A 23,623-nucleotide genomic window follows, 5' to 3' on the forward strand; every position below is an offset into this window, starting at 1 on the left:
TAAAAGAAAGGGACCTGGGACAAATATTTTCATTTTTTCATGATTATATATATAGTAAAAGTTTATTAGAACAAAGGATAAGATAAATGGTCAAATGAGCAAAGTTAAAGTTTTAAATGATAAAAATATGCAGAATGACCCAGGTACAAACTTCTCAAACATGGGATTTGTACACTTCATGATGGAAACCAGAAATGACCTTTTATGGAGTAGATGAAAGGTCTTTTGGGCTTTTTTTCAAGTGAATTTAAGGTAATTTTTACTCTTTATTTGAATTAGTGTTCCACTCATAAAAGCAGGCATTAGATTTCATAATATTAAATTTAGTCATGAATTAAATGTGAGATTCACAAGAAGTTATCTGAGTTGGTACTGATGATTTGGTATTTTGCCTTCTCAGTCATTACCTTAGCGTGGCACTAGGAGGCAATCTGCTATTAGAGGTGTCATCCTTCAGACATCAAAGTCTGAATATTGTGATCTTTCAAGCATCACATGGCACTGCACCTGAGAAGGAGTTTTAATCATTTTATCTGTGTCAAATTCCAGCCTGAATTTTTATAGTCACCTTAGTGTCTTCCATGTAAGTTTATAAAATGGCAGATTGGTGATTTAGAATACCTTCCTGGGACTCTAACCACTGATTTAGCTAATCATGACAATTTCTAATACACTAAATGTATAAGTGAGGTTAGGTGCTGCAATATTTAGACTGCATGTCTTGACAAGGCTGAGATGACCAAACTGCCTATGCTGTCAAGACAGACGTATTTCCTGGTATGCCCAGAAGCTTAGACCAGTTTAGATAATCTTAACAGAGAAGATGCATCTAGATTTATGCGTCTATGTACTGTGGACATATCTAGGGTAGAAAGTAGCCAGAAGGGGGCTGGGGCTGAAGATGGGGAGTCTAGATCCAGGTACCAACAGGGCAGTTAGTTAAAACTTAGGCTGTTAATGGAAGTGAACATACATGATAATACAAATGCTAATTACTCTGAAGAAAGAACATGGATGGTCTCAAACTGGGCACCAGAATGTGTTTCCTTTTAATTCTCTTCACCTCAGTTTGCATCCTTTCTATTTTCATAGGTGTTCGGAAAATTAATTTAAGAATTCTTTTGCATCTTCAGATGTTACAATAATGAAAGTCGCAGAAAAACCTAGGAGAAAGTTAGGAGAAAGTTAATAGCTTTGTTTTCACAATAGAGCCTAAAAAGCGTACTGTACATAACACTGTGGTCCTATATTGAAAAATGAGGGGGAGCATATATTTACTAGCTTAAAAATCTATTCTATGTTCTAAATTAGCAGTCTTTCACTCAAAAGAGTAGCATAAAGTGTACTGAAAGATTGCATCAATCTGCATATGGGTAGGAAATAAAGTTTCACAGGCAAGTTTCATAGGCTCATCATAGCTGTTGAATGCTTGATTTTGCAGCCTTACATAATTTTGTCTTTATAAAAGTTCTTCTGTTGTTTGGGAGCAAATATATATTTATATATTTTGTAATTCTGTACGCAATATTATTTAGATAGTTTTAAGGGATTCTGTGCCTGTCACAGGGAGACACTGTAGTAGACCTGGAAACAAGCTTTTAAAAATGTTTCCACAAGTGTTTACTAAGACAGAAAGACGAATTTGATTTGTCTGTGTTCATGCTCTTTTTGTTTACTTTTTGTGAATATTTTAACTAGTAGGTTTACTGTCAGGATTGTTTACAGAAAGAGCACATTTTAAGCAAATATTACAGAAATTTCATGGAAAATATATTTTACTCACAAATGTAAATATTTGCACTAGAAATCTAATTATAAGCTTTACTGTAATATATGTTTTATTATATAATCATTAAATCATGAAATATGTATATGCACATATGGTTTTGCATTCAGTTAGGAACTACTGACTCTAGGGTTAAACAGCAACCGTGCAGAGGGCATTAAAGATCACCCCCTTGAAACTCAAGAATTCTAGATACTAAGTATTTTTAACAATATGATTTAAATACTTTCCATTCCCTTAGATACTGCCCTTCGCATAAGCTGATCTTAGAGTCTCTGTTTCAAGCATTGGGATGTGTTGTGATATCAGGATGCTAGAAAATTAAACACTGCACAGTTTTCACAGAAAACAGAGAATCTTGAACCTGGATCATGGCGTATGTAACAGAGAAGAATTTCTAATAATTTGTTTTTTCTGATCTGTTTAAATGTAATTCTTTACCTGTAAGTTTTCTTACAGGTTTGAAAGCTTACATAGATTTTTGTCAGGTTTTTTAAAACATCTCATTTCACCTTTTAGAAAAGAAATAATTATTATGTTTGTGTCTCTCTAATATAAACACAATTAACATCAGTGGTATATGGAATTAATGCTGCCTGTAAGGAAAGAGCTTCACAATTAAATCATGGATTTGCTGCTGTGCAGTTTGAGGACGTGAGCTTTGCTCACAAGACAATGGGTTTATGCTCCATATTCCATAGATTCTCATTACATGGCTTGTGTCAGCAAAATTATATTAAGCAATCTCAAAACTTGCATCAGCTCATATTAATATAATTTATAAGGTAAAATGGTCCGTGATATTATGCTTCTACTCATTATCAGAAATCATTATGCTCTAGAATGTTAATATTAAAGTTTATATATGATAACATTACTATTTGTTTTAATAATTTCCAATAAAAGCAACTACTGTTTTAGTGACTCATTTTATTTTCTTGTATTTCCTGGCAAGTATTCCATGTCTTTTTAAGGAATACCAAACTAAGTTGGCTACAGCTGAACTCAGAGTCTGATTCTATAGGCGGTGCTTACTGAAGGCTTCCATTTAAACTAGTGATCTGGAGTGGACTGGTCGGGGTACCTTTTATCAGCCTCTAAACTATGCCTTTTTGTATTGAGTTACTATAAATTAACATCAATAAGACTTGAAATATAATGGAAAACTTCTAATCATGAAATCAAAGAGAGTAAAGAAGAGAGAGAAAGGCTGGAAAAAGAAACAGAACACAGTCCCTTCTTTAACATGCTGTATCAACTTCAGCTCACAAAATGGCAGCTGCTTTGGCACACACCACCATCCTAGACATGCATTACTTAGAAAACTATTAAGCAATAACTACATACATAAAATATGCTACCAGTTGTATTTTTTATTTATTTTTATTTCAAGGAATAATTGTAAGGAATAACAAAAAAGTTCAAATTGTGTTTTGGGAAAATAAAAAATACTTCAATTTCAAATTGAGCATCAAATATACTGTTGTTGAATAGTCAAAGCTTCCAGTGAAGCTGGAATACCTATAATGCATAGGTATTGCCAGATCATTCCAAATTGAGATATTTGAGATATTTCACATGCAAGACTTGTGTTAGCCTGCTTACAAAACAGGAAATCATGGAAAATGTAATTTTGATGGTCTATTTTGGGAAATATGGTAAGTTTTATTAATAGTTTAATTAGATAAAAATGTAAACCTCAGAGTATAAAAGTATATTTCTTATTGCCATTGTATCAAAGATATTCTAACTAAAATTTGAATTTCAGATGTTTTTAAATTATTTGTGGCCAATTTAACATATTCGTTATTAGTCGTTGTGGTTTAGGACAGTAAGCATTTTCACTATTATCTCTCTTCAGGAAGCAAAACATTTAGACCCAAAATTGTGGGCTGCTCTTGCTCTGCTCTGTTCTATATACATGGCTGTGTCTTGAAGTTTAGATCTAGTGTGAATGTGAAATCTTTTTCTTCAGCTTTTCTATTTGTTGCAGTGCTCTACTTTATCTAGTCTTCAGTTTATATTTTCACCCAAGAGGGCCAAATTCTGCATTCATTTAGATCCATCTGACCCCATTGACCTCAGCCATATTCTTACTCTGATTTACAGCTTCATTAGGATTTTGATGATGTAAATGAGAATGGAATTTGGTCCTAAATCTTCACTCTAAATTAAAGAGTATATTCACCTCTCAGTGCAGGATGTGGGAGTATGTGCCTCAAACAGAGAATACATAGCTAAAACTTGGCAGACAAGGTCTCAGCTAGAGGGTGGATTTTTTTTTTAATGTTGAGTGCGCTTCTTTCCTTAGATAAGCAGGCACACATTCCCATGTATCTTGTAAAATCAAGTAACAGTTCTACGCATGCATGTACAAGTGTAGTGCTGTTTTTACAAGATACACAACAATTCTTACATATCTTTCTGATGAGAGAATCAAGTCATCAGTCTAAATATGTTTGGTTTTACTTAAGTTGCAGAACTGCAGAAAGAATAGATGCTTACAAGCTCTTGGTTTTTGAGTACCTGTAGCACAAAAATAGGTCTTCCTGCATCAAAGGTTCAGTCCTAAAAATTTCTGAATAGATGGGTAGTGAACAAGAAAATGTCCCTTAGGAGAAGTCTTGTATTTTCTTTTTTGGTAGATTATGAATCTTAAGCTTAAGGCCTGATTCGAAGCTCACAGAAGTCAGAGGAAAAATTCCCATTAGCTTCAGTGGCCTGAATCAGGTCCTGAAAAAGAAAATATGATGTATCACTTACTCAGTATCTTCAATAAATTTAAGCCAGAAAACCTCTACTGCTTCTAAAGCACTGACCAGATATTAAGCAGTAATTCTGAAGGAGTTAATATTTATATTACGCAAATCCCATTATATTTAAATTCATTTTATAGCACAGAACGTGTGGACTGGGAAGTACAATAAGGGACTTACTTACTCTGCCCTTACACTTTTTGTAGTTTGGATATATGTGTAACTCATAGCAAAGACCCACATTACCTGAAATCATTCTTACCCACAAAATTGCATCTATCATGAAAGAAGATATTTGGCAGAATTTGCTCCAAAAGAGCGATTTCTGTATAGGCTTCTCTTAAAAGTTTTAAGTAGACAGACTGTCTGGAGATGACAGTGACCCTGGGCAGCTGACTTTATATGCTAAGCCAGGAGTTCATTTAGACCTTCCCACCCCAATACCAATAAACCGTACACACAGTCACATAAATTATGCATCATTAATGAGGCACAGTGATGTGGCCAGTAGTAGCAGTACCAAGTTTTGGGGATACAAAGATTCTGCTTCAGTCAAACAGTGACACAACTCTCAGCAAGATCAGTAGTGCAAGATCAGGCTGCATGTCACATGGACAGCTTCAAACATTTATGCACAAAAGGAATAAGTTAAGAATTTCTTGCTTATGTTAAATTAAGGCTGTTTGGTTTTGAGTTTATTTTAAAGTGTGTTCAAGCTTGATTACTTTTAGTAAGAGGTGAAGTACTGTAGAGTCAAGAAGCAGAAGAATTTTTAAAGATCTTACATAACCCTAGTGATAATTTAAAGTATATTAATTGGCAGGTGCTTATCACAAATGAGGAGGTGACTTTCTGAAAATATATCTGTCCCTTGAGTATAGCATGGCTTATTTTTGTAGCTTTTGTCAATGACAGAATTGAACAGTGGTAGCAAGGAAGAAGGTAGCACTCAGAAAGAGGTAATCAAGAGGAAACTTTGCTGCCCAAAATGAAGTGAACAGACCAGATCAGGAAGGGAACATTATCAAAACCAGAAGATTTTCAAATTCTGCACAAGTGTTTACAGGATCTGGTCAGTGTGTATAATATGACTGTTCTCCCAGCAAGACCATGGGCGGGCAATGCCAAGCCCCATTGCCTGTGGGCTTAAAGAGAGAGTTCTTGGAAAGATCAAGTATTTAATAGTAGTGCTGTCAGTAACTGGTTTATATTCAGTTTCTCTTTTTTGCTTGAGACAGCTACCCTTAACAGCCAACAGAAAGGAACAGTTGGATCATGCTATATACACATAGCTGAGAAGGAAGAAGAATTTTTGATGCTGTATACCTCACCTTGAAGGTGACAGACAGGACATTTTACTATAAATGTTTATGCATTAATACACAGAAACCTGTCTTTGTAGGGTTTTTCTAGATATCTTAATTCTGCTGATGCAAAGTGAGAGTGAAATTACAGGTGCCAGTTTGCAATGTAGAATGCTGATAAACAACTTACCATTTTGCAGTGGCTGGTCACATCTGGAGCCTTTTGGGATGCAAAAGTACTGGAGGATTATTGCAAAACTTAAAGATACTTATGTTACCATAACTTTTGTTTTTAACCTAAATTAGTACATTATTTTTTTTTCTTTTGGAGGATCTTACTGGCTATATTTCATTTACTTAGCTAATCAGCTAATATAGCAGCAAAGCAAAAAGAGATTCCAGCCTATAGCTTTTGTCAGAAAACTTTTCTAGTTTGACCTTAGACTGAGACAGGCTAGTATAAAACCATGGATCAGTGGATTGTGTTCCATTAATTTCAGCAGATTTAAAAACTCTGTAATCTACAGTCCCTGAATCAGACCTATCACTAAATTAACATGCAGTGTTCAATACCATTATACAATGTGTTGAAAAGAATTGTATAATAAATTTGTGAATTTGTCTTTTTCCTCCCTTCAGATATCATAATACTTTCATAACACAGCAAAATCAAAAGAGAAACATATAGAGACAGATAGACGGATCTACAACACACACATGACCACTGTGAGGACTGTGGCTGTAAGAGTGCCTCCCTCTTCCATTTTGTTATTTTTATTGTTCTTCCTGTATGGACCACACTGACATAACATTCAATTTGATTTATGTATCTCTACAGTGTTTTACCATTACCAAAGCCCCCAGTTACCTTCTATTGAAAATCTCTGCTGAAATTTGAGAGACTGTTATGAATTAATAATTATTTGTAATATTATTTGTCATTCTATTTGTTAATATGTGGATGAGAGCACAAAAGGGTTTGAGAAGGGTTTGATTCTTTGCGATTCTAGTACTCCATAGTATTCTGAAATCCTTGCAAAATTTCCATCAGGTCACTGTAGTAATAATTATGCATGTATGCAGTTAATGTTCCCTGACTGCTTCTGATCCTCTATGTCTGTTCCCTTTCTGTGCTCTCCTGTTGAGATCATACAGTCTGAATATAACACACTGCAGACTGGTCAGAACTAAAAGCCCTACCAAATTTATAAACCCTGCTTACAGAAGAAATATTCCAATCTATACAAAATAAAAGCCTAAATGTTAATGCACACACATTTCTTCTTCTAACATTTAGTGTATATTGTTGTGTTAGAAATATCTGAAATCGCTTTGATATATTTTCCATGGCTATCCACAATTCATTTCCTGTTATGTAAGGTATTTCTCAGGAGGGTTTATACTCAAGAATAGGCTGTACTGGGAACTATAACTAAAATCTGCCCCAGTCTGGGTTTTTTAGCTCAGTGAGCATTACTGCTGTATAGAGTGCTGTGTCTTTCCCATACTGTTTAGTGTATTTATATAAAATATTCACTCTGAAACTGAGAATGCTCCAAATATATCCTCTTGTGGCACACATGATCTTTCATGAGAATCCAGTGTTTTAAAAACAGCTTTTTTGCTTCAGAAAAGATAGTGTCAAAGTTGGGTCTGGCTTTCTTCCCCCTTCTTTTTGAAGGTCAGTGATCATTTAGGACAGTTTTCTGTCATGCATTTCAAATGCTAAGGCCCTGTTAGTTGCAGGATATGGGCCACTGTTTATCAGTGAATCTCACATTGTTCTTCAGCCTCTTTCTGCTAATGTAGTACAGAGAAGCATAGTTTCATTGAAGTTCCTGCTTGATAATGGTAAACATCAACAGTGGTGTGACTAATAATCTTTAGTTCTGTGCAATTGTAACACACACTACATTTACCACAATAAGAGGTATTTGGTTGCATATTAATAATTGTGGGAAGAGAGATCTGCCAAGTTCTTCACTTTTATCATATATGCTGGGTACTGGTATCACCTTTGATAGCTTACTTCAGAAGAACATAGTGTGGGGCACATAACATTATGGTTGAACACACATCTTAAAGCTCCTCAGGCTTGCCACCTTCCCTATCTAAGGAAATGATCATCCGTCTTCCACTTTTGTACATTTATTGTATTATCTCATATCTGAACTTCATTCCTTAATGACCTTGACTTTCAGTGTTTCTCTCTGAGTGTGCTCTTATAGCTGCAGCATTCAAAGTCTATTCTACTCCTAGCTTCATCTTCATCTCTTCCAGCACAATTAGCTTTGCACAGAATGTATGTGTGTCTATGTCTATGCATGTATAAAGCCATATCAGCATACAAAAGTTTTTTCAATTGTTTCTCATACCTAAATCTGCCCTTTTTGCCTTTCTTGACATTTTTTATGCCAAAATATTATGAGATAACTTTTTCAGTTAAATGGCTCAGTGCAGAAATATCTATTCTCTTGCAGATTTTGCCAGTAAAATATTTTAAGAGATATTTAAACATTTAAATGTGTTAGATATGTTCAGATTTTACTAACTGACCCAGCAAATAATATACAGATTCCCTTTGTTATTTTTACCCTACCTATCTACAGACAACAGGGCCCCAGCTACCCTCCTTTTAGTGCTTTCCTTTTTTCCATCCCTGCATTCCAGCACCCAAAAAGGATCAGAGAAATACTGCATACAGTTAAAACAAAAAGTCTGTACTTGGTATAAGCACATGGTATATTCATGCAAACCAAGCGAAAATAAAAAGCAGCTATCTTACTGTATCTTCAGAAAAATCAGGCAATCTTTTTGTTATGCCCTCTTAGCTAATGTAACACACATACAGACCCTACACAGATACCTTAACTGCATCATGTAATGTTATGTTAGATTTTACTTCACCGAGGAATATTTCTTGAGTCTGACCCTGACTCTGATGGCAGGAATCCAGAGGACTTTTATAACAAAGCACTGGCTCAACAGTGTCCACAGAACCACCCTTTCAGAGAGAGGCACTGACACTGAGCACACGATCCTGCATTGTCAGCAGGGAGAGCATAAGAATTACAAGGATTTACTGCTCTCCTAATACTGCTGATTCATTGACAAAAACGGAATTAAATTGTACAATATTAGTACTATTCATAGCCCTTCCACTCCTGTTGCAGACTGTAATATTTCTGAAGACATTTCCATTGGTGACAGAAACTGAAGATCATCTGTGAAACTCTGACCAACACTGGATCAGAGAGCATTACTAATTTTTTATCCACAACTTTAATCTTCTCTGTAAGTTGGGATTTTTGTAAACTAGCTAAAAATATGTAACTCTGATAACTTGGTGAGGAATATGACATCAGGATTTATAGATGGATTGAAAAAAAATAATTGAAAGTTACTGTTCAACTGAGCAAAATTATGGATTCATCTGGTACAGGAAGAACTGCATCCTAATGGATGATTTCTCTATTCACTTGAGCAGCTCCAGGACTAGATGCCTATCTGCTACACTTGACCCTCAAGTCTTCCCTGACAGTCAGTTGCAGTATTTCTACTGCAGTGGTAAATGATATAATGAATATGGTTAAAAGGAGAGGGAAACAAGGGTTAATGAGCTGTTGGCATTTCTCCTCTGCTTTGTGGTCTGCTAAGTGCACAAAAAAACTCATGCCAGATTCAGCACATTTGGGAGTCCTTATCAGAAGGAATCTAAACTTGGGCACTGAAGGTTTATGATGAAATGGGCATCCCCCTAAAAAGATGTGGTTTGAAAGAATTCACTGATACTGAGACATCTTCTACCAGGGAAAAAAGCTATGTGACTTTAAAGCTTCATCCCCAGGAAGGAAGTCCAGAACCTGTTTTAAGCACAGGTACTTCTGACCAAAGCATGGGGAGAGAGACACCCAAGGAGGGAACCCAGTTGCTAACAGGGAAGACACCTTGAAATTACAATTTATAGAAGGAGATTCTTGAGTTTTGAACTATGTTCACAGAATCGTCCTTGCTTCTTGTCCGACGTTCAGCAGACTAGACAGCAAACTGCAGAAATTGTCTGGGGAGTAAGGATTTTCAACTCTAAGGTAAATGCCTTGATCACTAGTTAGCAGGGTCATATTCCCTTTTGTACATAATTTTCCTGGAATCTGGTATGTGTTTCTGCATACCAGTAGCTTCAGATGCTAGGGGGACCCTGTCTTGCAATAAGCCAAGTCCCTTCTGTCACCTGTGGTATATGGAAAGAATGCAGCTAGGACAATATTTTTGTGGAATACGTTCTAAGACTATTTACCAGGGAACCTAAATGGAAATACACCTAGTTCCCATACTGCAGTGGAACTTAAGGCAAGAGACGTCAAAGTGAGCTGTGTGGTGCTTGACAAAATGTTGAATCAAAAAGGAACATACCTCCAAGTTCCGAGCTGACAACGGCTGAAAGGGGATATTTTAGAAGACAGTATTCTGCTTAGCACTTCAGTTGCAAGTATGTCCTTCTTTGGGTACCCACATGTTTTACTGGATCTAGCCCATACAGTTCACATAATATTTTTAAGAATTAAAATGTTATATAAGTAGTATTTATATTGTAAATTTAAATTTACATAAATATAAATTTAAATTAATAAAGGTCAGGCAGGATGAAGGCTTGATTTTGCTAAACTCCTCCAGACAGGTAAATTGAAAGTCTCTGATTCATAAAGATTGTCATCTAAATAGACAATACGTTAGTAGAAATATAGCAGATAAAGCTGAGTAAAAAGCACAAGAAAAGTGCAACAAAAGCCCACAGCATTCATCCACACTGAAGGACTGACAGTTAATCTTATATGGCATGAAGAAGGGGACAAGGAAGGGAGGTTCTGCTTGGCCTCACAGAGCACTAACTGTTATTACCATCACTATCAAAGTTAGAGGAAATTGCATCCATTTTACTATTGAAACGTACAAACTGTACAAAGCTTTCCTAGCATCAATAAACAGTTAAATATATTAGGAAATAGTGGACATGAGCTTGCTGTTGTTCTTCAATCTCAACTTGTATTGCTTTCAGTGGCCATTTAACCTCAGTAAAGAAAGAAGGATCCAGGCCCAATGTTTTTAATTACAAGTGGCATTTCTGAGCCTTCTGTGGTCTGCACCTAATCCAAAAAAGTGACTTCATTTTGGACTCTGGTAATGTGGATGCTCTGTGTAAAAGGCAGACTGCAAACTAGTTTCCATCCTGCTTTAATAATAGGTTCACAATCCAAAAAGGAACTTTAAACACTTTATTTTAATATTCAGACTTAAGGCTTTCCTTTGTAAAAGGGTTTATAACCCAGCAATAAAAGGCTGCCTTTGAAAGTTGGCTTAAAAGGTCTTAGGAAAGCAGTGGATTTTTAGATTTAAGTTTTCAATATTTAAAAAAGATTAACAGTTGAACAGAGATAAACAAATTGGTAGCCTGCATGACCAGATCTGTTCTGACTAGGTGATAAATTCAACCTCCTTTACAGCAATCAAAATGTTCAGGATGCTCCAATGAAGAAACATTGTTTCTATAGTGCTTCCTGCAAAGTAAAACTGGGGATGATGCTGCTGGGAAAAGGTTTTCACACAGGAGCACGGCATGAGCCAAGTTCATCTGCAGCAACAGACCTGGCTGTTATCAACGAGAGCAAAAGCACACAGAATGAATGCGAAAAGAAACAGCATGCGAGAAACTTACAGAACTGAAATGGACACTAAGATGTGTTTTCTATGTGGCAGATTGCCAGAGGAAATATTTTTCTATTGGGTGGATAAGGGTTTGCCTTCTGCTGAGGTGTAACCAAGCCCCACTGAGATTCCTGTAAGCTTTCAAGGAATTGGCAGGTGCCAGGGGAATCCACATGGAAAAAAATCATTTTTTATCCAAATTAGATGTAAATGTTCTGATGGGTGAGCTATTTTCCATTTCCTTTGAGAAGTTTTTAGGCCCAGAATTTTCAGTGTTAGGAGTTGTCCCTGTATTTCAACTATCTATTTCTTGTATTGATTTCATCATGTCCATACATACATGCATACATATATATATATAAAATTCTGTCATATCAGCATCTGAACATTTTGGTTTGCTCTTCTCTAAAATTACTGCTGTTTGTCAATAAATTTCCTTACAAGGATGTCTTCAGAACTAAGTGTGAGGTTGCAGCAGAATATTTTGTATAATAGTGTAGTCTCTTTTCCTTGACACAGAAGAAAAGACTAGTCTTAAGATAATTTGGGGTCTTAGTGTCTCCTTTATTTTAACTGGTAGCTAATGACAGCAGCTCTTACCTATTTCCCAACAAGGCAGGAGTGTTTTGCTTTCGTTATCCTCTGTCCCCACACATTCTTTGAATAGGAAAGCCACAAACTGCTTTTTCAGGTGCCAGCCATCTCTGGGTCTCATCATGTGTACGGTGCTGCATCATGGGCTTCCAGGAAAGTGGCACATGACTCCCACCTGGACACCAAGCTCCTACCCCATCTAGCAGACAGGTCACGCTTGCCCTGCCTTGGAGATGCCTGATTACATTGGCAGGTTAAAGTCCATTCCAGCCTTCCTGCCTAATCAGGTATGAGCTGTGGCAGTGCAGTGGATCTGAGACAGCCAGGCTCAGAAGAAGCCCACAAAGGGCCTCACAGCTCTGTCTTCTCTCACAGGACCAAAGGTGGTGTCCTTATAACACTGAGGACAGGATGCTGGGTCAGAGGCAGATGCGAGTCTGTTGCATTTTATCATTGCCCTTTGTTATAATGTTTGAGCTTCTCATTCCACATGACAGTGTTCTCCTCACAGCCAATCTGAATTAATTTTTCAAGTAAGATTTCATGAGGCAGTATCAAATGCTTTCCTGAAATCCAAATATACTACATCTACTGCTTTCCCATCATGTGCTAATTTTGTAATTCCATCAAAAATGCAATCAAGTTTGTCTGGCAAGGTTTATTCTGTATAAATCCCATGATTCAATTTACCTACCAGTGAAGGATGAAGGACTGAGTCAACCTTTGCAAGCTTAATCAAACTGATCCAAACCTCTGTGTTCAATAGATTGAACTGGAAGTTTTGCAAGATGAGGCTTGCTCTCAGCATTTGCCTCACTTTGTGGTTTCTAATGGGATGGAAATACTGGAAGAAAAGGCTTTGGCACTGCATTTTAGTACTTCTGCACTGCTTAGAAATAGGGAGAAGCACAAAAATGTTTCTTTTAAAGTACAGTAACTGCTTCAGATTGTAAAAGAAAGGTTTTGGAAGATGAAAAAAATTGTTAGGTAACAGTTTAGGTCAAACTTTATTCTTAACTGGTTGTTTCCACTTCCCTTGCTGAACTTGCCAGAAAAAAGGAGAAAAAAATAATAGGCAGTTTGAGTAGATGAAATTCTGCTGGCACATCTGAAATCTTCTAGAGCCCCAGCCTGACAGACCGTTGACTGACATACGATTGTATGACAGACTTACAATTTCTGCCATTAAAGAGTATCTTCATCACTCTTAAGTTAGCACATCTGATGGAATTTGAGACCTTGTTCAGTCTATTTATCCCTACTTCAGAAAAAAAACACTCATATCTTCCTTTCTAAAGATTTATAATTTTTATTTTCTTAGGCAATTGTTCTCCCTTATCAGAAACCTCATCCTTTCATTTGCTTTCCATCTTTGTCTGCATTTTGTGTTTTTATATGCCCATTTGCTTTTATCTTCTTGAATTTGAAAGGGTTCTCTTCACTGTTTTAATGTGTGTATTTCTCAGACAAGGGAATTCCTAGGACTTGTAGGAAACTTGGGCACAAAATCTGCTATACATAAAATATTATTTCTACAGACAAAACACTTATAAAAATAAAAGTGGGGCAGAAACTGAAACTGAACTTGAAAGAGGTTTAAAAAGAGTGCATGCACTGGATATTATTAGGCATAATGGGAATTACCATAAAGAAGAGCCTGATGGGCTTCTGCATGCAGTTCAATCAACTGATTAAAAAACAAAAAACAAACAATCAAAAAAAAAAAGATGGAAGCAGAAAACCAGCCTAATTGACAAAAGGATACACTATCTGTTCTTCTCTCTAAATACTGGCTAAATCATGGTTTTGCACAAGTGCTTGTCATCTCAGTTAAACCCTAAAGCTGTAAAAAGGGGTGAAGTTAATGTGAGTATGAAGGTTCCACGTGCCGTTTTTGCACTGGGTAAGTGCTTTTGAGATGCCTTTGCTTTGCACAAGCAAGTGCAGTGAGAACATCTGCATGCATGCTCCCTGTTGCAGCTGAACTAGCAGCTTTATTAGAGTTATGTTATATCTGTATGACTTGTGCTGTAATCTGGAGGGAGCTTGTATACCTGCTGGCCAAACTTATTTCCCTTCTCTGGACTTGTTTGGTGAAGAAAAGAGGACATTTTATAATAAAGGATAAAATTCACTCAAGTTTGGAGCATGTTTAGATGGCAAATACTCCTAAAGGCTGTGAACATGCACCTTCTACCACCTGCCCTTTGCCAGCTGAGGAGCTTTCCATGGCCAGTTTGCCATCAGCTCTTTCCCTCCACCCTTTTCTGAGGTTACCAGCTTGTAAGGGAGGATGCACGAGCAGTTCCTGTGAGTGCTCCCTCACCTGTTTCAGCCAACATAAGCCATGTTCTGTGCACAGCTTAACTAATAGGTCTCTCGTAACTGAGGTTATTTTGTTTAAAATGGCTTAAGCAGCGCATGCTGAAGCAGATCACTTGGCAGGCCTGAAAGTGTAACCATCTGACGGGTGATAGCAGCAGGGAGCCATGCTAAGGCAGCAACATCTCCACCTGGCAAAGTTGCAACTGGAAGAGACATGCCCACAGCCTAACTTGCTTGCTCCTTTCAAAATGTGTTTGGTCAGTGTGGTTCATGCCTGCTTTTTTCCTGCTAGTTTCTGGTAATGAAGAGATGGTCTCTTATTTGCAATTAAGTAATTCCTCAGTGCCATGGAGAGCCATTGTATCTGTATCCAGATATATAGACAGTTCTTCTTTGGAAAACCTTGTAAGTAATTGTATAATCATTTCTATGGTGACAAAGAGTGAGAACATAACTTCCAAGACTTTTAGAATAATAATGTGCTTAAGGAAATGCATATTTTAAAATGCATTGCTTGTGTATCAAAAGGTCCTAGGCAACTTCTGGCAGCCAGGAGAGACATTCTACCATAAACCTCTTCACAGCAGGCAGCTACTCAGTCTGAAAATTAATTTCAAGAAACATGACTGACCACTGAGCAATTTCAGCAGTAGTTTTTGCTGAACCTTTTGTGGTAAACAATGTTGTTAGCTGAGCACAGAGTGACTGGACTTCAAAATTAGCAGTTAGGCCTACAGGCAAGTACAGAAATACGGCACTGCCCATAGTATGCTAGAGCGTCTTTTGTTATGAGACAAACTCACCACTGAATTCTCACACCAGGTCTAGCACCTGGAAAGGCAAAACAGGCAACCTATATTTGCTATAGCCGCTTACATTTATCTGCTTCCATGAGCTGTTTCTGAGAAATTAACTCTAAAATGTTTCAAATAAAAGCTGGTAAAAAAATGGGCTTAAAGACCTATATCAAAATGGATGGTTTGTAAATAGTAAACAAATGCTAACTTGAGTCTGAATGTAAGACTTCTTTGGGAAATGTAGTTATCTGAATTCAGATTGAAATTGTAAGACAAGAGGGAAGATATATTCAAGGAAAGATGCATTAAATTATTCTTAAGAAAAGGAAATACTGCAGTAAAACTTGCCTTCTTTGAGTATTATACATGATACTATAGAGAATGACTTTTTTCACAAATCTTAAGATAAAAGATGATATCATCAAGAAATATTTAAACAGCTTCAGAAGATTTAGGCAGTGACTTGTATGAAGCATGTTGACTGTTCTTATGCTTTTTGTTTTGACTCAGTCATTTTTAGCTCAAGTTTCTACATATTTGGCTTCTAATGTACATTTAAGCAATGAACATAGAACATACTTTAAACTCTAATGTGCTTTTCATTATGTAAGACATTTTCTGTGTTTCAGATAGCTTGGACAATGTCACTAAACTTGTCAGATTTCCCTTCTGCTTCTCATAAACTAACACAATACTGTTAGGTTAGGCTTCATACTCCTGCAGAGAAATATCCAAATCCTTCCAAAAGATTGTTTACATTGACATAAGAGAGGATGGAAAACAAATTACGACATTTGTATTTGTATTAGGAGCCAGATACTGCCAGAACCACTGAAATCAGTGGCAACACTCCTATTGGTTGCTAGCATTTATAAATCCATTATTTATTTTTAAACAGACCTAATTTGGGAACCTTGAAATAGTTTATTAGCCCCCTACTGTTCTGACTTCCATCTGTCCAAGTACTTCTTGAATGAGGAGGAGATTGCTGGGTAATAGCTGTTGGAGATATATGTATGTGGCGGATTAACTGGAAGGGGTTAGGAGAAAGATTTTCTTCACAGTTTCACTCATTTCCTTCCAAAATTTGGAATTTGTTGTTTTCTTATGTCTTAGCGGAAAAGCTGAGTCCTACACCATGATCTTTCCTGGTTTTAATGGGAAAGTTGTTCAAGAATGGACTGCATGATCAGACCTGCTAAACCTGAATGAAAAATTTATTCTTTCCTTAGAGATTACAAGAACCTACAGAGAAGAAAGGAGATTCATAAAGACAATGAAAGAGAAAAAAAAAATCTCAGTGAAAAAAATTTATTTTTAAAAAACATTTTAAAATAATCAGTGTACAGGAAGAAAGAGAAAAATAATTAAAATGGACTCCTTTTATGACTGTGTATTTCTTTGCTGGAATTAGTTTGTCATTTCCATTAACATTAATGATACATTTAATACTGGAAGCTTTTAAAAGAAGAAATATGTTTGTTTGAATATATTTGGTTGAATATACTGAAAAATCAGTATGAAATCCAGACAGTTCTCAGGAGCCGCCCCTGACTGGTGATGGAGAATGGAGTATTTGGAAAGTAAGACCAATGGCCTAGTCTAGCTCTTACTTAAAGCAATGAGAAGTCAGGGCCAAACTCTCTGAGGAACTTGTAGAAATTTGTAGAAATCTAGCCTGTGTAAATGAAAAATGGTTCCCTGATTCCTTAATATTCTGGACAATTAAATATCTTTTTTTAGTGAAAGTTGGTTTTCCCGCATTCATATGTGACATTTTTCAAGTCTAATGTGGCAATAATTCAGGTTTACAAGAAATTTCAATATGAACAGAGAATGGCTAAAATCTGAGGTATGTTCCGGAGTCTTGTCAAGAACAGATAAAATAATCTAAGGTTTTAGAACCATTGATGAGTGTCTCACTAGTCTGGCATGAGCTTCTTGAACTAAGCATGTTGGAAAAGACTCAGTAATAGAGCTATCTAAACATGGCCTTAGAAGAACCAGCTTTGCAGGGGAATTAAAATGGTCTCTTTGAGAAATGATTCGGGATAGGATAGACATGCCAGCCTCAGGATTGCTATAAGGGTTTAGTACTGGGCAAAGAGAGTAATAAGAAACTTTTGGCATTTCAACTGTATTAAAAAAGGGTACAAAGGAACCACCTCTGGATATTGTAAAACTCACAAATAAATTCTTTATAGCTGCACAAGGAAAGATAACAATGAGAGCCCGATATTTCATTCCTAGCACAGTAAAAAAATCCTATTATAGCCAATGCAGTTATGGGTGCACCAGCTGTATTCTGGGAACTCTATATAATTTCTGTCTGTTTCTGAATGAAAACCCTTGAGGCCAGCCTGTGAGATTTAAAAGTCCTCCTCTTTCACATACATGGCCTTCCAATCTCTGTTCATTTACCAATGCCTGGAATTAGGTAAGTTGTCATAATCAGGCATGATGCCCTTCTAGGTCAGGAAGGAGCTTCTCAAGAGCTGTCTTCCTACCCTGCAGCCTTGTATATTAGCAACAGTCATATAAAAAAATGCACCTCCTTCTGCCTTTCTAAAATCTATACCTTGGGATGCTCTAGATGGACATTTATCATGCTGAGGTGCAGAGCTCTCTTTAGTTGGAAGGTTGGTTAATTTTTTGAGGACAGAGGAAAATTAGAAAAAGGAAAAAAGTAAACGGAAGAACTAAAATATTTTGTCTTTCCAAGCCCACTTTTCAATCACCAGTGGAAAAGAGTTACAACAGGTCAGTAAGTATCATGAAGCTGAGCTATATATTTCAACACTGTTATCAAAAACAATAAAAAAATATATTTTAAATAACACTGTTCCCCTGAAATTACAGGTTTCTTACCCAGGTATATTAGCAAACTGTGATACTACCATACCAGCCAGACTATGAGCAGTAAAATATGTGGAGACCTCAACAGGAGAGAAACAGATGGGAGGCGTCACTGTTTCTAGCACAGCCCTAAGGCATCCCTGTTCCCTTGTTCAGCACTCCATTTGGTTACTATCCTGGCTTTCCAGCTACTCAGATGACAGCTTGATTCTCCTCACAGACCTGCAGTACTGCCCTAAATTGAACAGCAAGACCACTTGGAGAAAGCAAGTAGCTTCAGTCATGAGAACTGCTCTGCCTGAGTAAGCAGATCTTGGAGTGGGCAAAACAAGGAGTCGGAATGGCTCATGCAATTCAACTCCCTAAATAACACCACCAGGCTTAGATAGGGGAACCATAAATTGGTGGTCTAGCATGTTCAAGAAGCCAATCCAGAAGTAAATATCAAAGGTTTCTATTCAAATATATCTACAAATGGAGATATAGAGCTCTTAGTCCAGTCCAATCCCATGTCTCCCAACAGGATCTCTGAGTTCCTTTCAATGGAAAGGGTTTCTTTGTGCTGCAAAGCCCAACAAGGGTTAATTATATTTGTCTTGGACCTAGCAGTCCCTGGAGACTCCGCTTTGAGATTGTCCTCTCTCATTCATCACATTGGATTTCTAGCAGTTGGCTTAAGTGAGAAAGAATATGAATAAACATCCTTTAATCTAAAAAAAATCACAATGTGTTAAACTTTGGCGATTAACTTCAATTTCTTGCTCGACTTGTTTGAAAGTGAAGCCAGTGATGGAACTAAAGGTGAACAGCAGTGGAGGGTGTTTTATCCAGACATCTTCCTAGGTACTTCATTAAATGATGGAGGTCAATGGCATCTTGAAAGACATTCACACTCCATAGACAGAATAGGTGTGGATCTATAGTATATTACAGACACTGTGCTACTATTTATTTTATTAAAGTTCAATCATTTGTGCCTAATCATTCTCAATAAATGCTTACTATTTTTCCTCTTTTAGAGGTAGAAATGATTATTTCCATATCTTCCCCAGGCATGGTGATGGCAAAACATTTCATAAGGAAAGCCTGCAGATTCATTTAATATTAGTTTCTTAATTTAATAAATAATTGCAGATACATCAATGAATTGGATTTTTCTATCTTGAATATTCATACGTTAGTGTTCTCACTGAAGTCAATTGAAAAATGGCCCTTCCTCTTGCTTTGTGTTTCATCCTGGACTTCCACAAAGGCAATTCCAAGATAGGGGCCTTAGAGGGAAAAAAAAAATGATGAAGCAGAGAAGAAAGAGGAGAGAAAGGAGATGGAGAGTTTGTTCTTTCCATTAATATTAAACTGTCCATTTCCCAGCTGCATGCTCATGAAAAGGAGACTTCTTGGTGATTACCTAGTAATTCAAACCTTACAAACCCACCTCAGAACACACAAAGACAAGGTAAAAAAGGATTTTTTTATTGCAGTTTCATGAAATCTGATCCACAGCAGGGCTTGAAGAATTCACTAAGCTTTTGAACACATATGCAGACTGGTATCAATTTCTTTTTTTATTTCTTCCTTACCAGATGAACAATGTATATGAACAATACAGTGTGAGTGTGTGTGTGTGAGAGTATGTGTGTGTAAACATGAGTAACTTTTATAAATCGAAATGCCAAAGAATACAAGTAATAGTCTGGTTTCTATACAAGGCTCTGTCTCACAAAACAATATCTGCTGCACAAAAACAAAACAAACCTCTAAAACTATATTCACGTGCTAACATTACATTGCCTTTTACCTGTTTACCTAGTCAAAATCCTAGTCTAGAAACCAAGAAATATTCGATTAAAGATGAACCTAAATAGGGTATTATCTTTACAGTTTCTCTGTACTGTTGTCATAGACTCTTGAAGACATTTGCAGTCAAAGGGTTCCCCTCCCAAGCGGGTGCATTCTCCGTGCTTTGACACAGCCTATGCCCCGTTACAACCCTGCTTTACTGTTCTTTAGTTACAGAGAACACAGAATGGAGGGTTGCAGTTTGGTTCCCCTGATGTAATTGTGTTTGTAGCTTGCGGTTGTAACAGAAACTGAATTTGCTATAGAACTCTGTTCTTCATTTCTCCCAGGTACCCATGAAAATCAGAAGAACAGTGACAATGTAAGTTCTGCAGTGCGTATTACCAGAACTGGGAAATAAAAAGGTTCCATATACTTTTGGTTCAGTGAAAGCCTCTGTGAGCAATAGGCAATATGTTCTTACTTCTTTTTTCATGATTCCATATACTATCAAGCATTTTAATCAATTTTACTTGTTATTTTGCTGGATTTTTCAGTATGCTTTGTGGATTATATTCCACAGTGCTTTTGTTTATTTATGAATCTCTGATCTGTTGGAAGTTTAAGAGAAATAGAACATATTTAAGTACAAATTTCTTCAAGTATTTTATTAATCAGTACATTTCTGAATGAATAACATTGTGGCTTTCTTTTTAACTTTTAGCACTGCTATTGGCCAGTTGTTAAAAGTCAGCCGGATCTGGTACAGCTTCGATTTGGTATGTGCTAGTGTTTTTAATCATCATCATCCTTTCCCTGGGCCCCAGGTTCAAAACACAATGAAATTTTAGCCAGTTTTCAATATATCTATTCTTGACTGAACATGAAAACTTCAAACAGTTTGCAGAAGTAGCAAAAGAAAATGCTGAAATGTTGGTGTTAAAAGCAAATGAAATAAACACTCAGATATCAGAGTTCACTTGCATACTCTATGCTACTCAAAAAGAAGAGCCAGCCCAAAGATGATGGCTTTATTTTCTATGATTTCTGAGGTCCAGAGAAGCTAGTTCCTTTGAATATTAAGCCCATAATACAGACCGAAATGATCTCTATCTTCCACAGGTTATACACCTCACGGAAGACAGAAAAGTTCCACAAAGCTACTGTTATGTTTAAATATGTTGATATAGCATGGCTGATGTGCTACACTACTGAGATGATATTTAATTCACCAATATGTGCTAAGTAAATATGTGGAGAGATAGAACCATTTTATTCATCTTTTATATTAAGTATGAACATCTAACAGTAAAGAGCTACCCAGGGAATCGAACATCACGTGCATTTGTTTTATAAAACTGTGTAAAGGTTGGCCAAAGCTGTCACAGTATGATAGCATTGGCCATTTATTTCCCCAGATCTTCACTTTGAGTGCTACAGCTTGCTTTAGAATCTTTTTTTATTAACAGAGCTTAATAAATGTAAAAATCTTGAGAGTTCTGAAGAGGTTATTTGTCCTAGTCATGATTAATTGCTGGCTAAAGTCAAACTCTTCCCTCTGATACACCTGTGCAATCCTAGGACTACAGCCCATGACGTGAAATGTCATCAGTACAATCTCACAAAATTGCATTTTGACTAGTCCTAAAAAACAAAAGAAATGAATGGCTACTGTGTTGAATAAGCCTGTTGAAGTCAACAGCAGTCTGCATGTGTCAGATCAACTCAGGAACTATCAGCTACTCCATACTGGCTTCATCCTTTTCCTGTAACATATTGCTGAGTGTAGTGACCCTGAAAATAAAAATAATGGAGGCATTCTGCTAATGTCATTTTCATTTTCTTTTTCAAGGTAGCCTAGTGGAAGCTAGGACATTGTAGCAGACCCTTACCCACAGACCCTTGCACTCACACCATGCAAAGATAGATCTGCCTATGTGGATCTTTGTGGAAGACTGGAGTCCAAGTTAGCCTCACACCCACCCAATGAAGACCATATAGCCCCCGTTTTTAAGCTGGTTTTTTTTTTCTATTTTTTGGCACATACAGTGCATAGAAGCACATTCTTGATGTGACATATCATTGGATCATCAATGATGATTATCAGCTCTCTTTCAAATGATTAATAACTAACACTTACTATTTTTTCATAGACTGAGTTATCTGGTAACATATAATTTCAGTCAGGTATCTTAAAACACCCAAACTGGCTTTAGCCACATTACCTAAAGTAACGAAAGTAGTCACACATGCCGTGTGTTTACATACATGTCAGTCATAATTTTTACCCACTGGCAATATCAACCAAATCTGACAAAAAGGTATCAATGTCAATTATTTAATTGAAAATATATGGCTGGGGAAAAGAGGGAGAGCGCAGCTGAGCTTCTCCACAAGGCAGGCTACGTGCATTCAGCCTTTACTGACACCAGGGAATGCAGGCAGGTGAGCATGTGTGTATGTGAGCGGGAGAGACATGTTGTGAAAGCCCTTTCTGTGGAAATAGCACCAGTGAGATCTAGAACCACATTAAACACCAGTGAACCCATCATAAGCACTAATATGCAGAAAACCACTACTCACAGAAGTGCTTATTTCCTTTTTATGAACTAAGATTCAGACTGTATGGCATGGAGTGCTTTAGAGAGCATTTCCAGTATTTTGAATTGCATTTTTGGAAGCCAGAGTATGGATTTGATTGGAGGTGTAAGCAACCATAACATTGACAGTGAGAGCACTAAACCATTGATGGTTTTATTCATATCAAGTTTTATTTCTAAGTTAAACATACTCAGATTTGATGTGGCCCTTTCATGGATGAACTATGTAACAGGAGGCTGCAAATAATCCATCCTTCATTTCCAAAGACAGAAAGAAATTGTGGTCATCGTTCTTATAGGAAAAAGAACGTGCAAAGAGGAAGCAGGGCCATAACTTAGGTTTCATGGGCACAATGAGAGTGAAAAAACAAGGACAGACTGTGTTCCAGAGGAAATTACAGCAGATTGCAAGTTCTTCCATCCAGTTTTAGGGTACAGAATTGCTTCTCTTCTCCCAGTTCTGTAGCTCTGTGCTGAAAGATGCCCGTAGCTCCCTTCAGAGAGCTGCACTGCATCTCACAGGACAAGCGTCCTTTAGCATAAAAGAATTCAGGCAACCAAACACTGCAGAGCAGTATTAACTATCTGTGGTGGTGGAGACTCCTTCCAGTGGTACTGCAGGAACACCTATAAAAGATATTACAGAGTGAAAAACGGAGCCGTGCTGGCAGGAGATCTGGGTGACAAACTGGTTATTAATGAGCCTTGTCTTTGAGACTTCTTTTACTATAGTGCTCTCACTACCACTGAGCTATATTTACCAGGTTTTTATTTCCTCCCAACTGGAAGACAGGGACAAATAAAGCTTTTGTTTTACACTTCTGACCGATGTATTCCTCCTATCTTCATTCTCTAATAATGATCTCACTCACCTGAGCAATTCTTATTCATCTGTATGGCAAAAGAATGAAAGATCACAGAATGAGGTTCATAGCTAGAAACCTATAGAAGGAGGAAGGAATTTTGGGAAAGGCTTCAAGGGTGTCTGGTCACAGATCTGTTGAAAAACACCAAGCAAAAGCTTCTGTTTCTCATGTTATCTTGGCAAAGAAATCTTTCCAACTACAAAACAATAACTACATATAACTAGAATTAAAATAAGGGAATAGCATCTCACGGCTAG

At 36.9% G+C, this 23,623-nt stretch overlaps 1 long non-coding RNA gene across 1 annotated transcript in view; it reads left to right on the forward strand.

Moving 5' to 3' along the window:
- LOC134153768 (uncharacterized) overlaps positions 1-20,668 on the forward strand; it is a 32,532-nt gene extending 11,864 nt beyond the window's left edge. The window contains exons 3-4 of the long non-coding RNA XR_009961228.1: positions 20,251-20,282; positions 20,625-20,668. This is a non-coding gene — a long non-coding RNA (uncharacterized LOC134153768). The remainder of the gene's footprint in view (positions 1-20,250; positions 20,283-20,624) is intronic.
- Positions 20,669-23,623: the final 2,955 nt, after the last annotated feature.

Source organism: Rhea pennata, chromosome Z, assembly GCF_028389875.1.
Source record: "Rhea pennata isolate bPtePen1 chromosome Z, bPtePen1.pri, whole genome shotgun sequence".
Taxonomy (NCBI): Eukaryota; Metazoa; Chordata; class Aves; order Rheiformes; family Rheidae; genus Rhea; species Rhea pennata.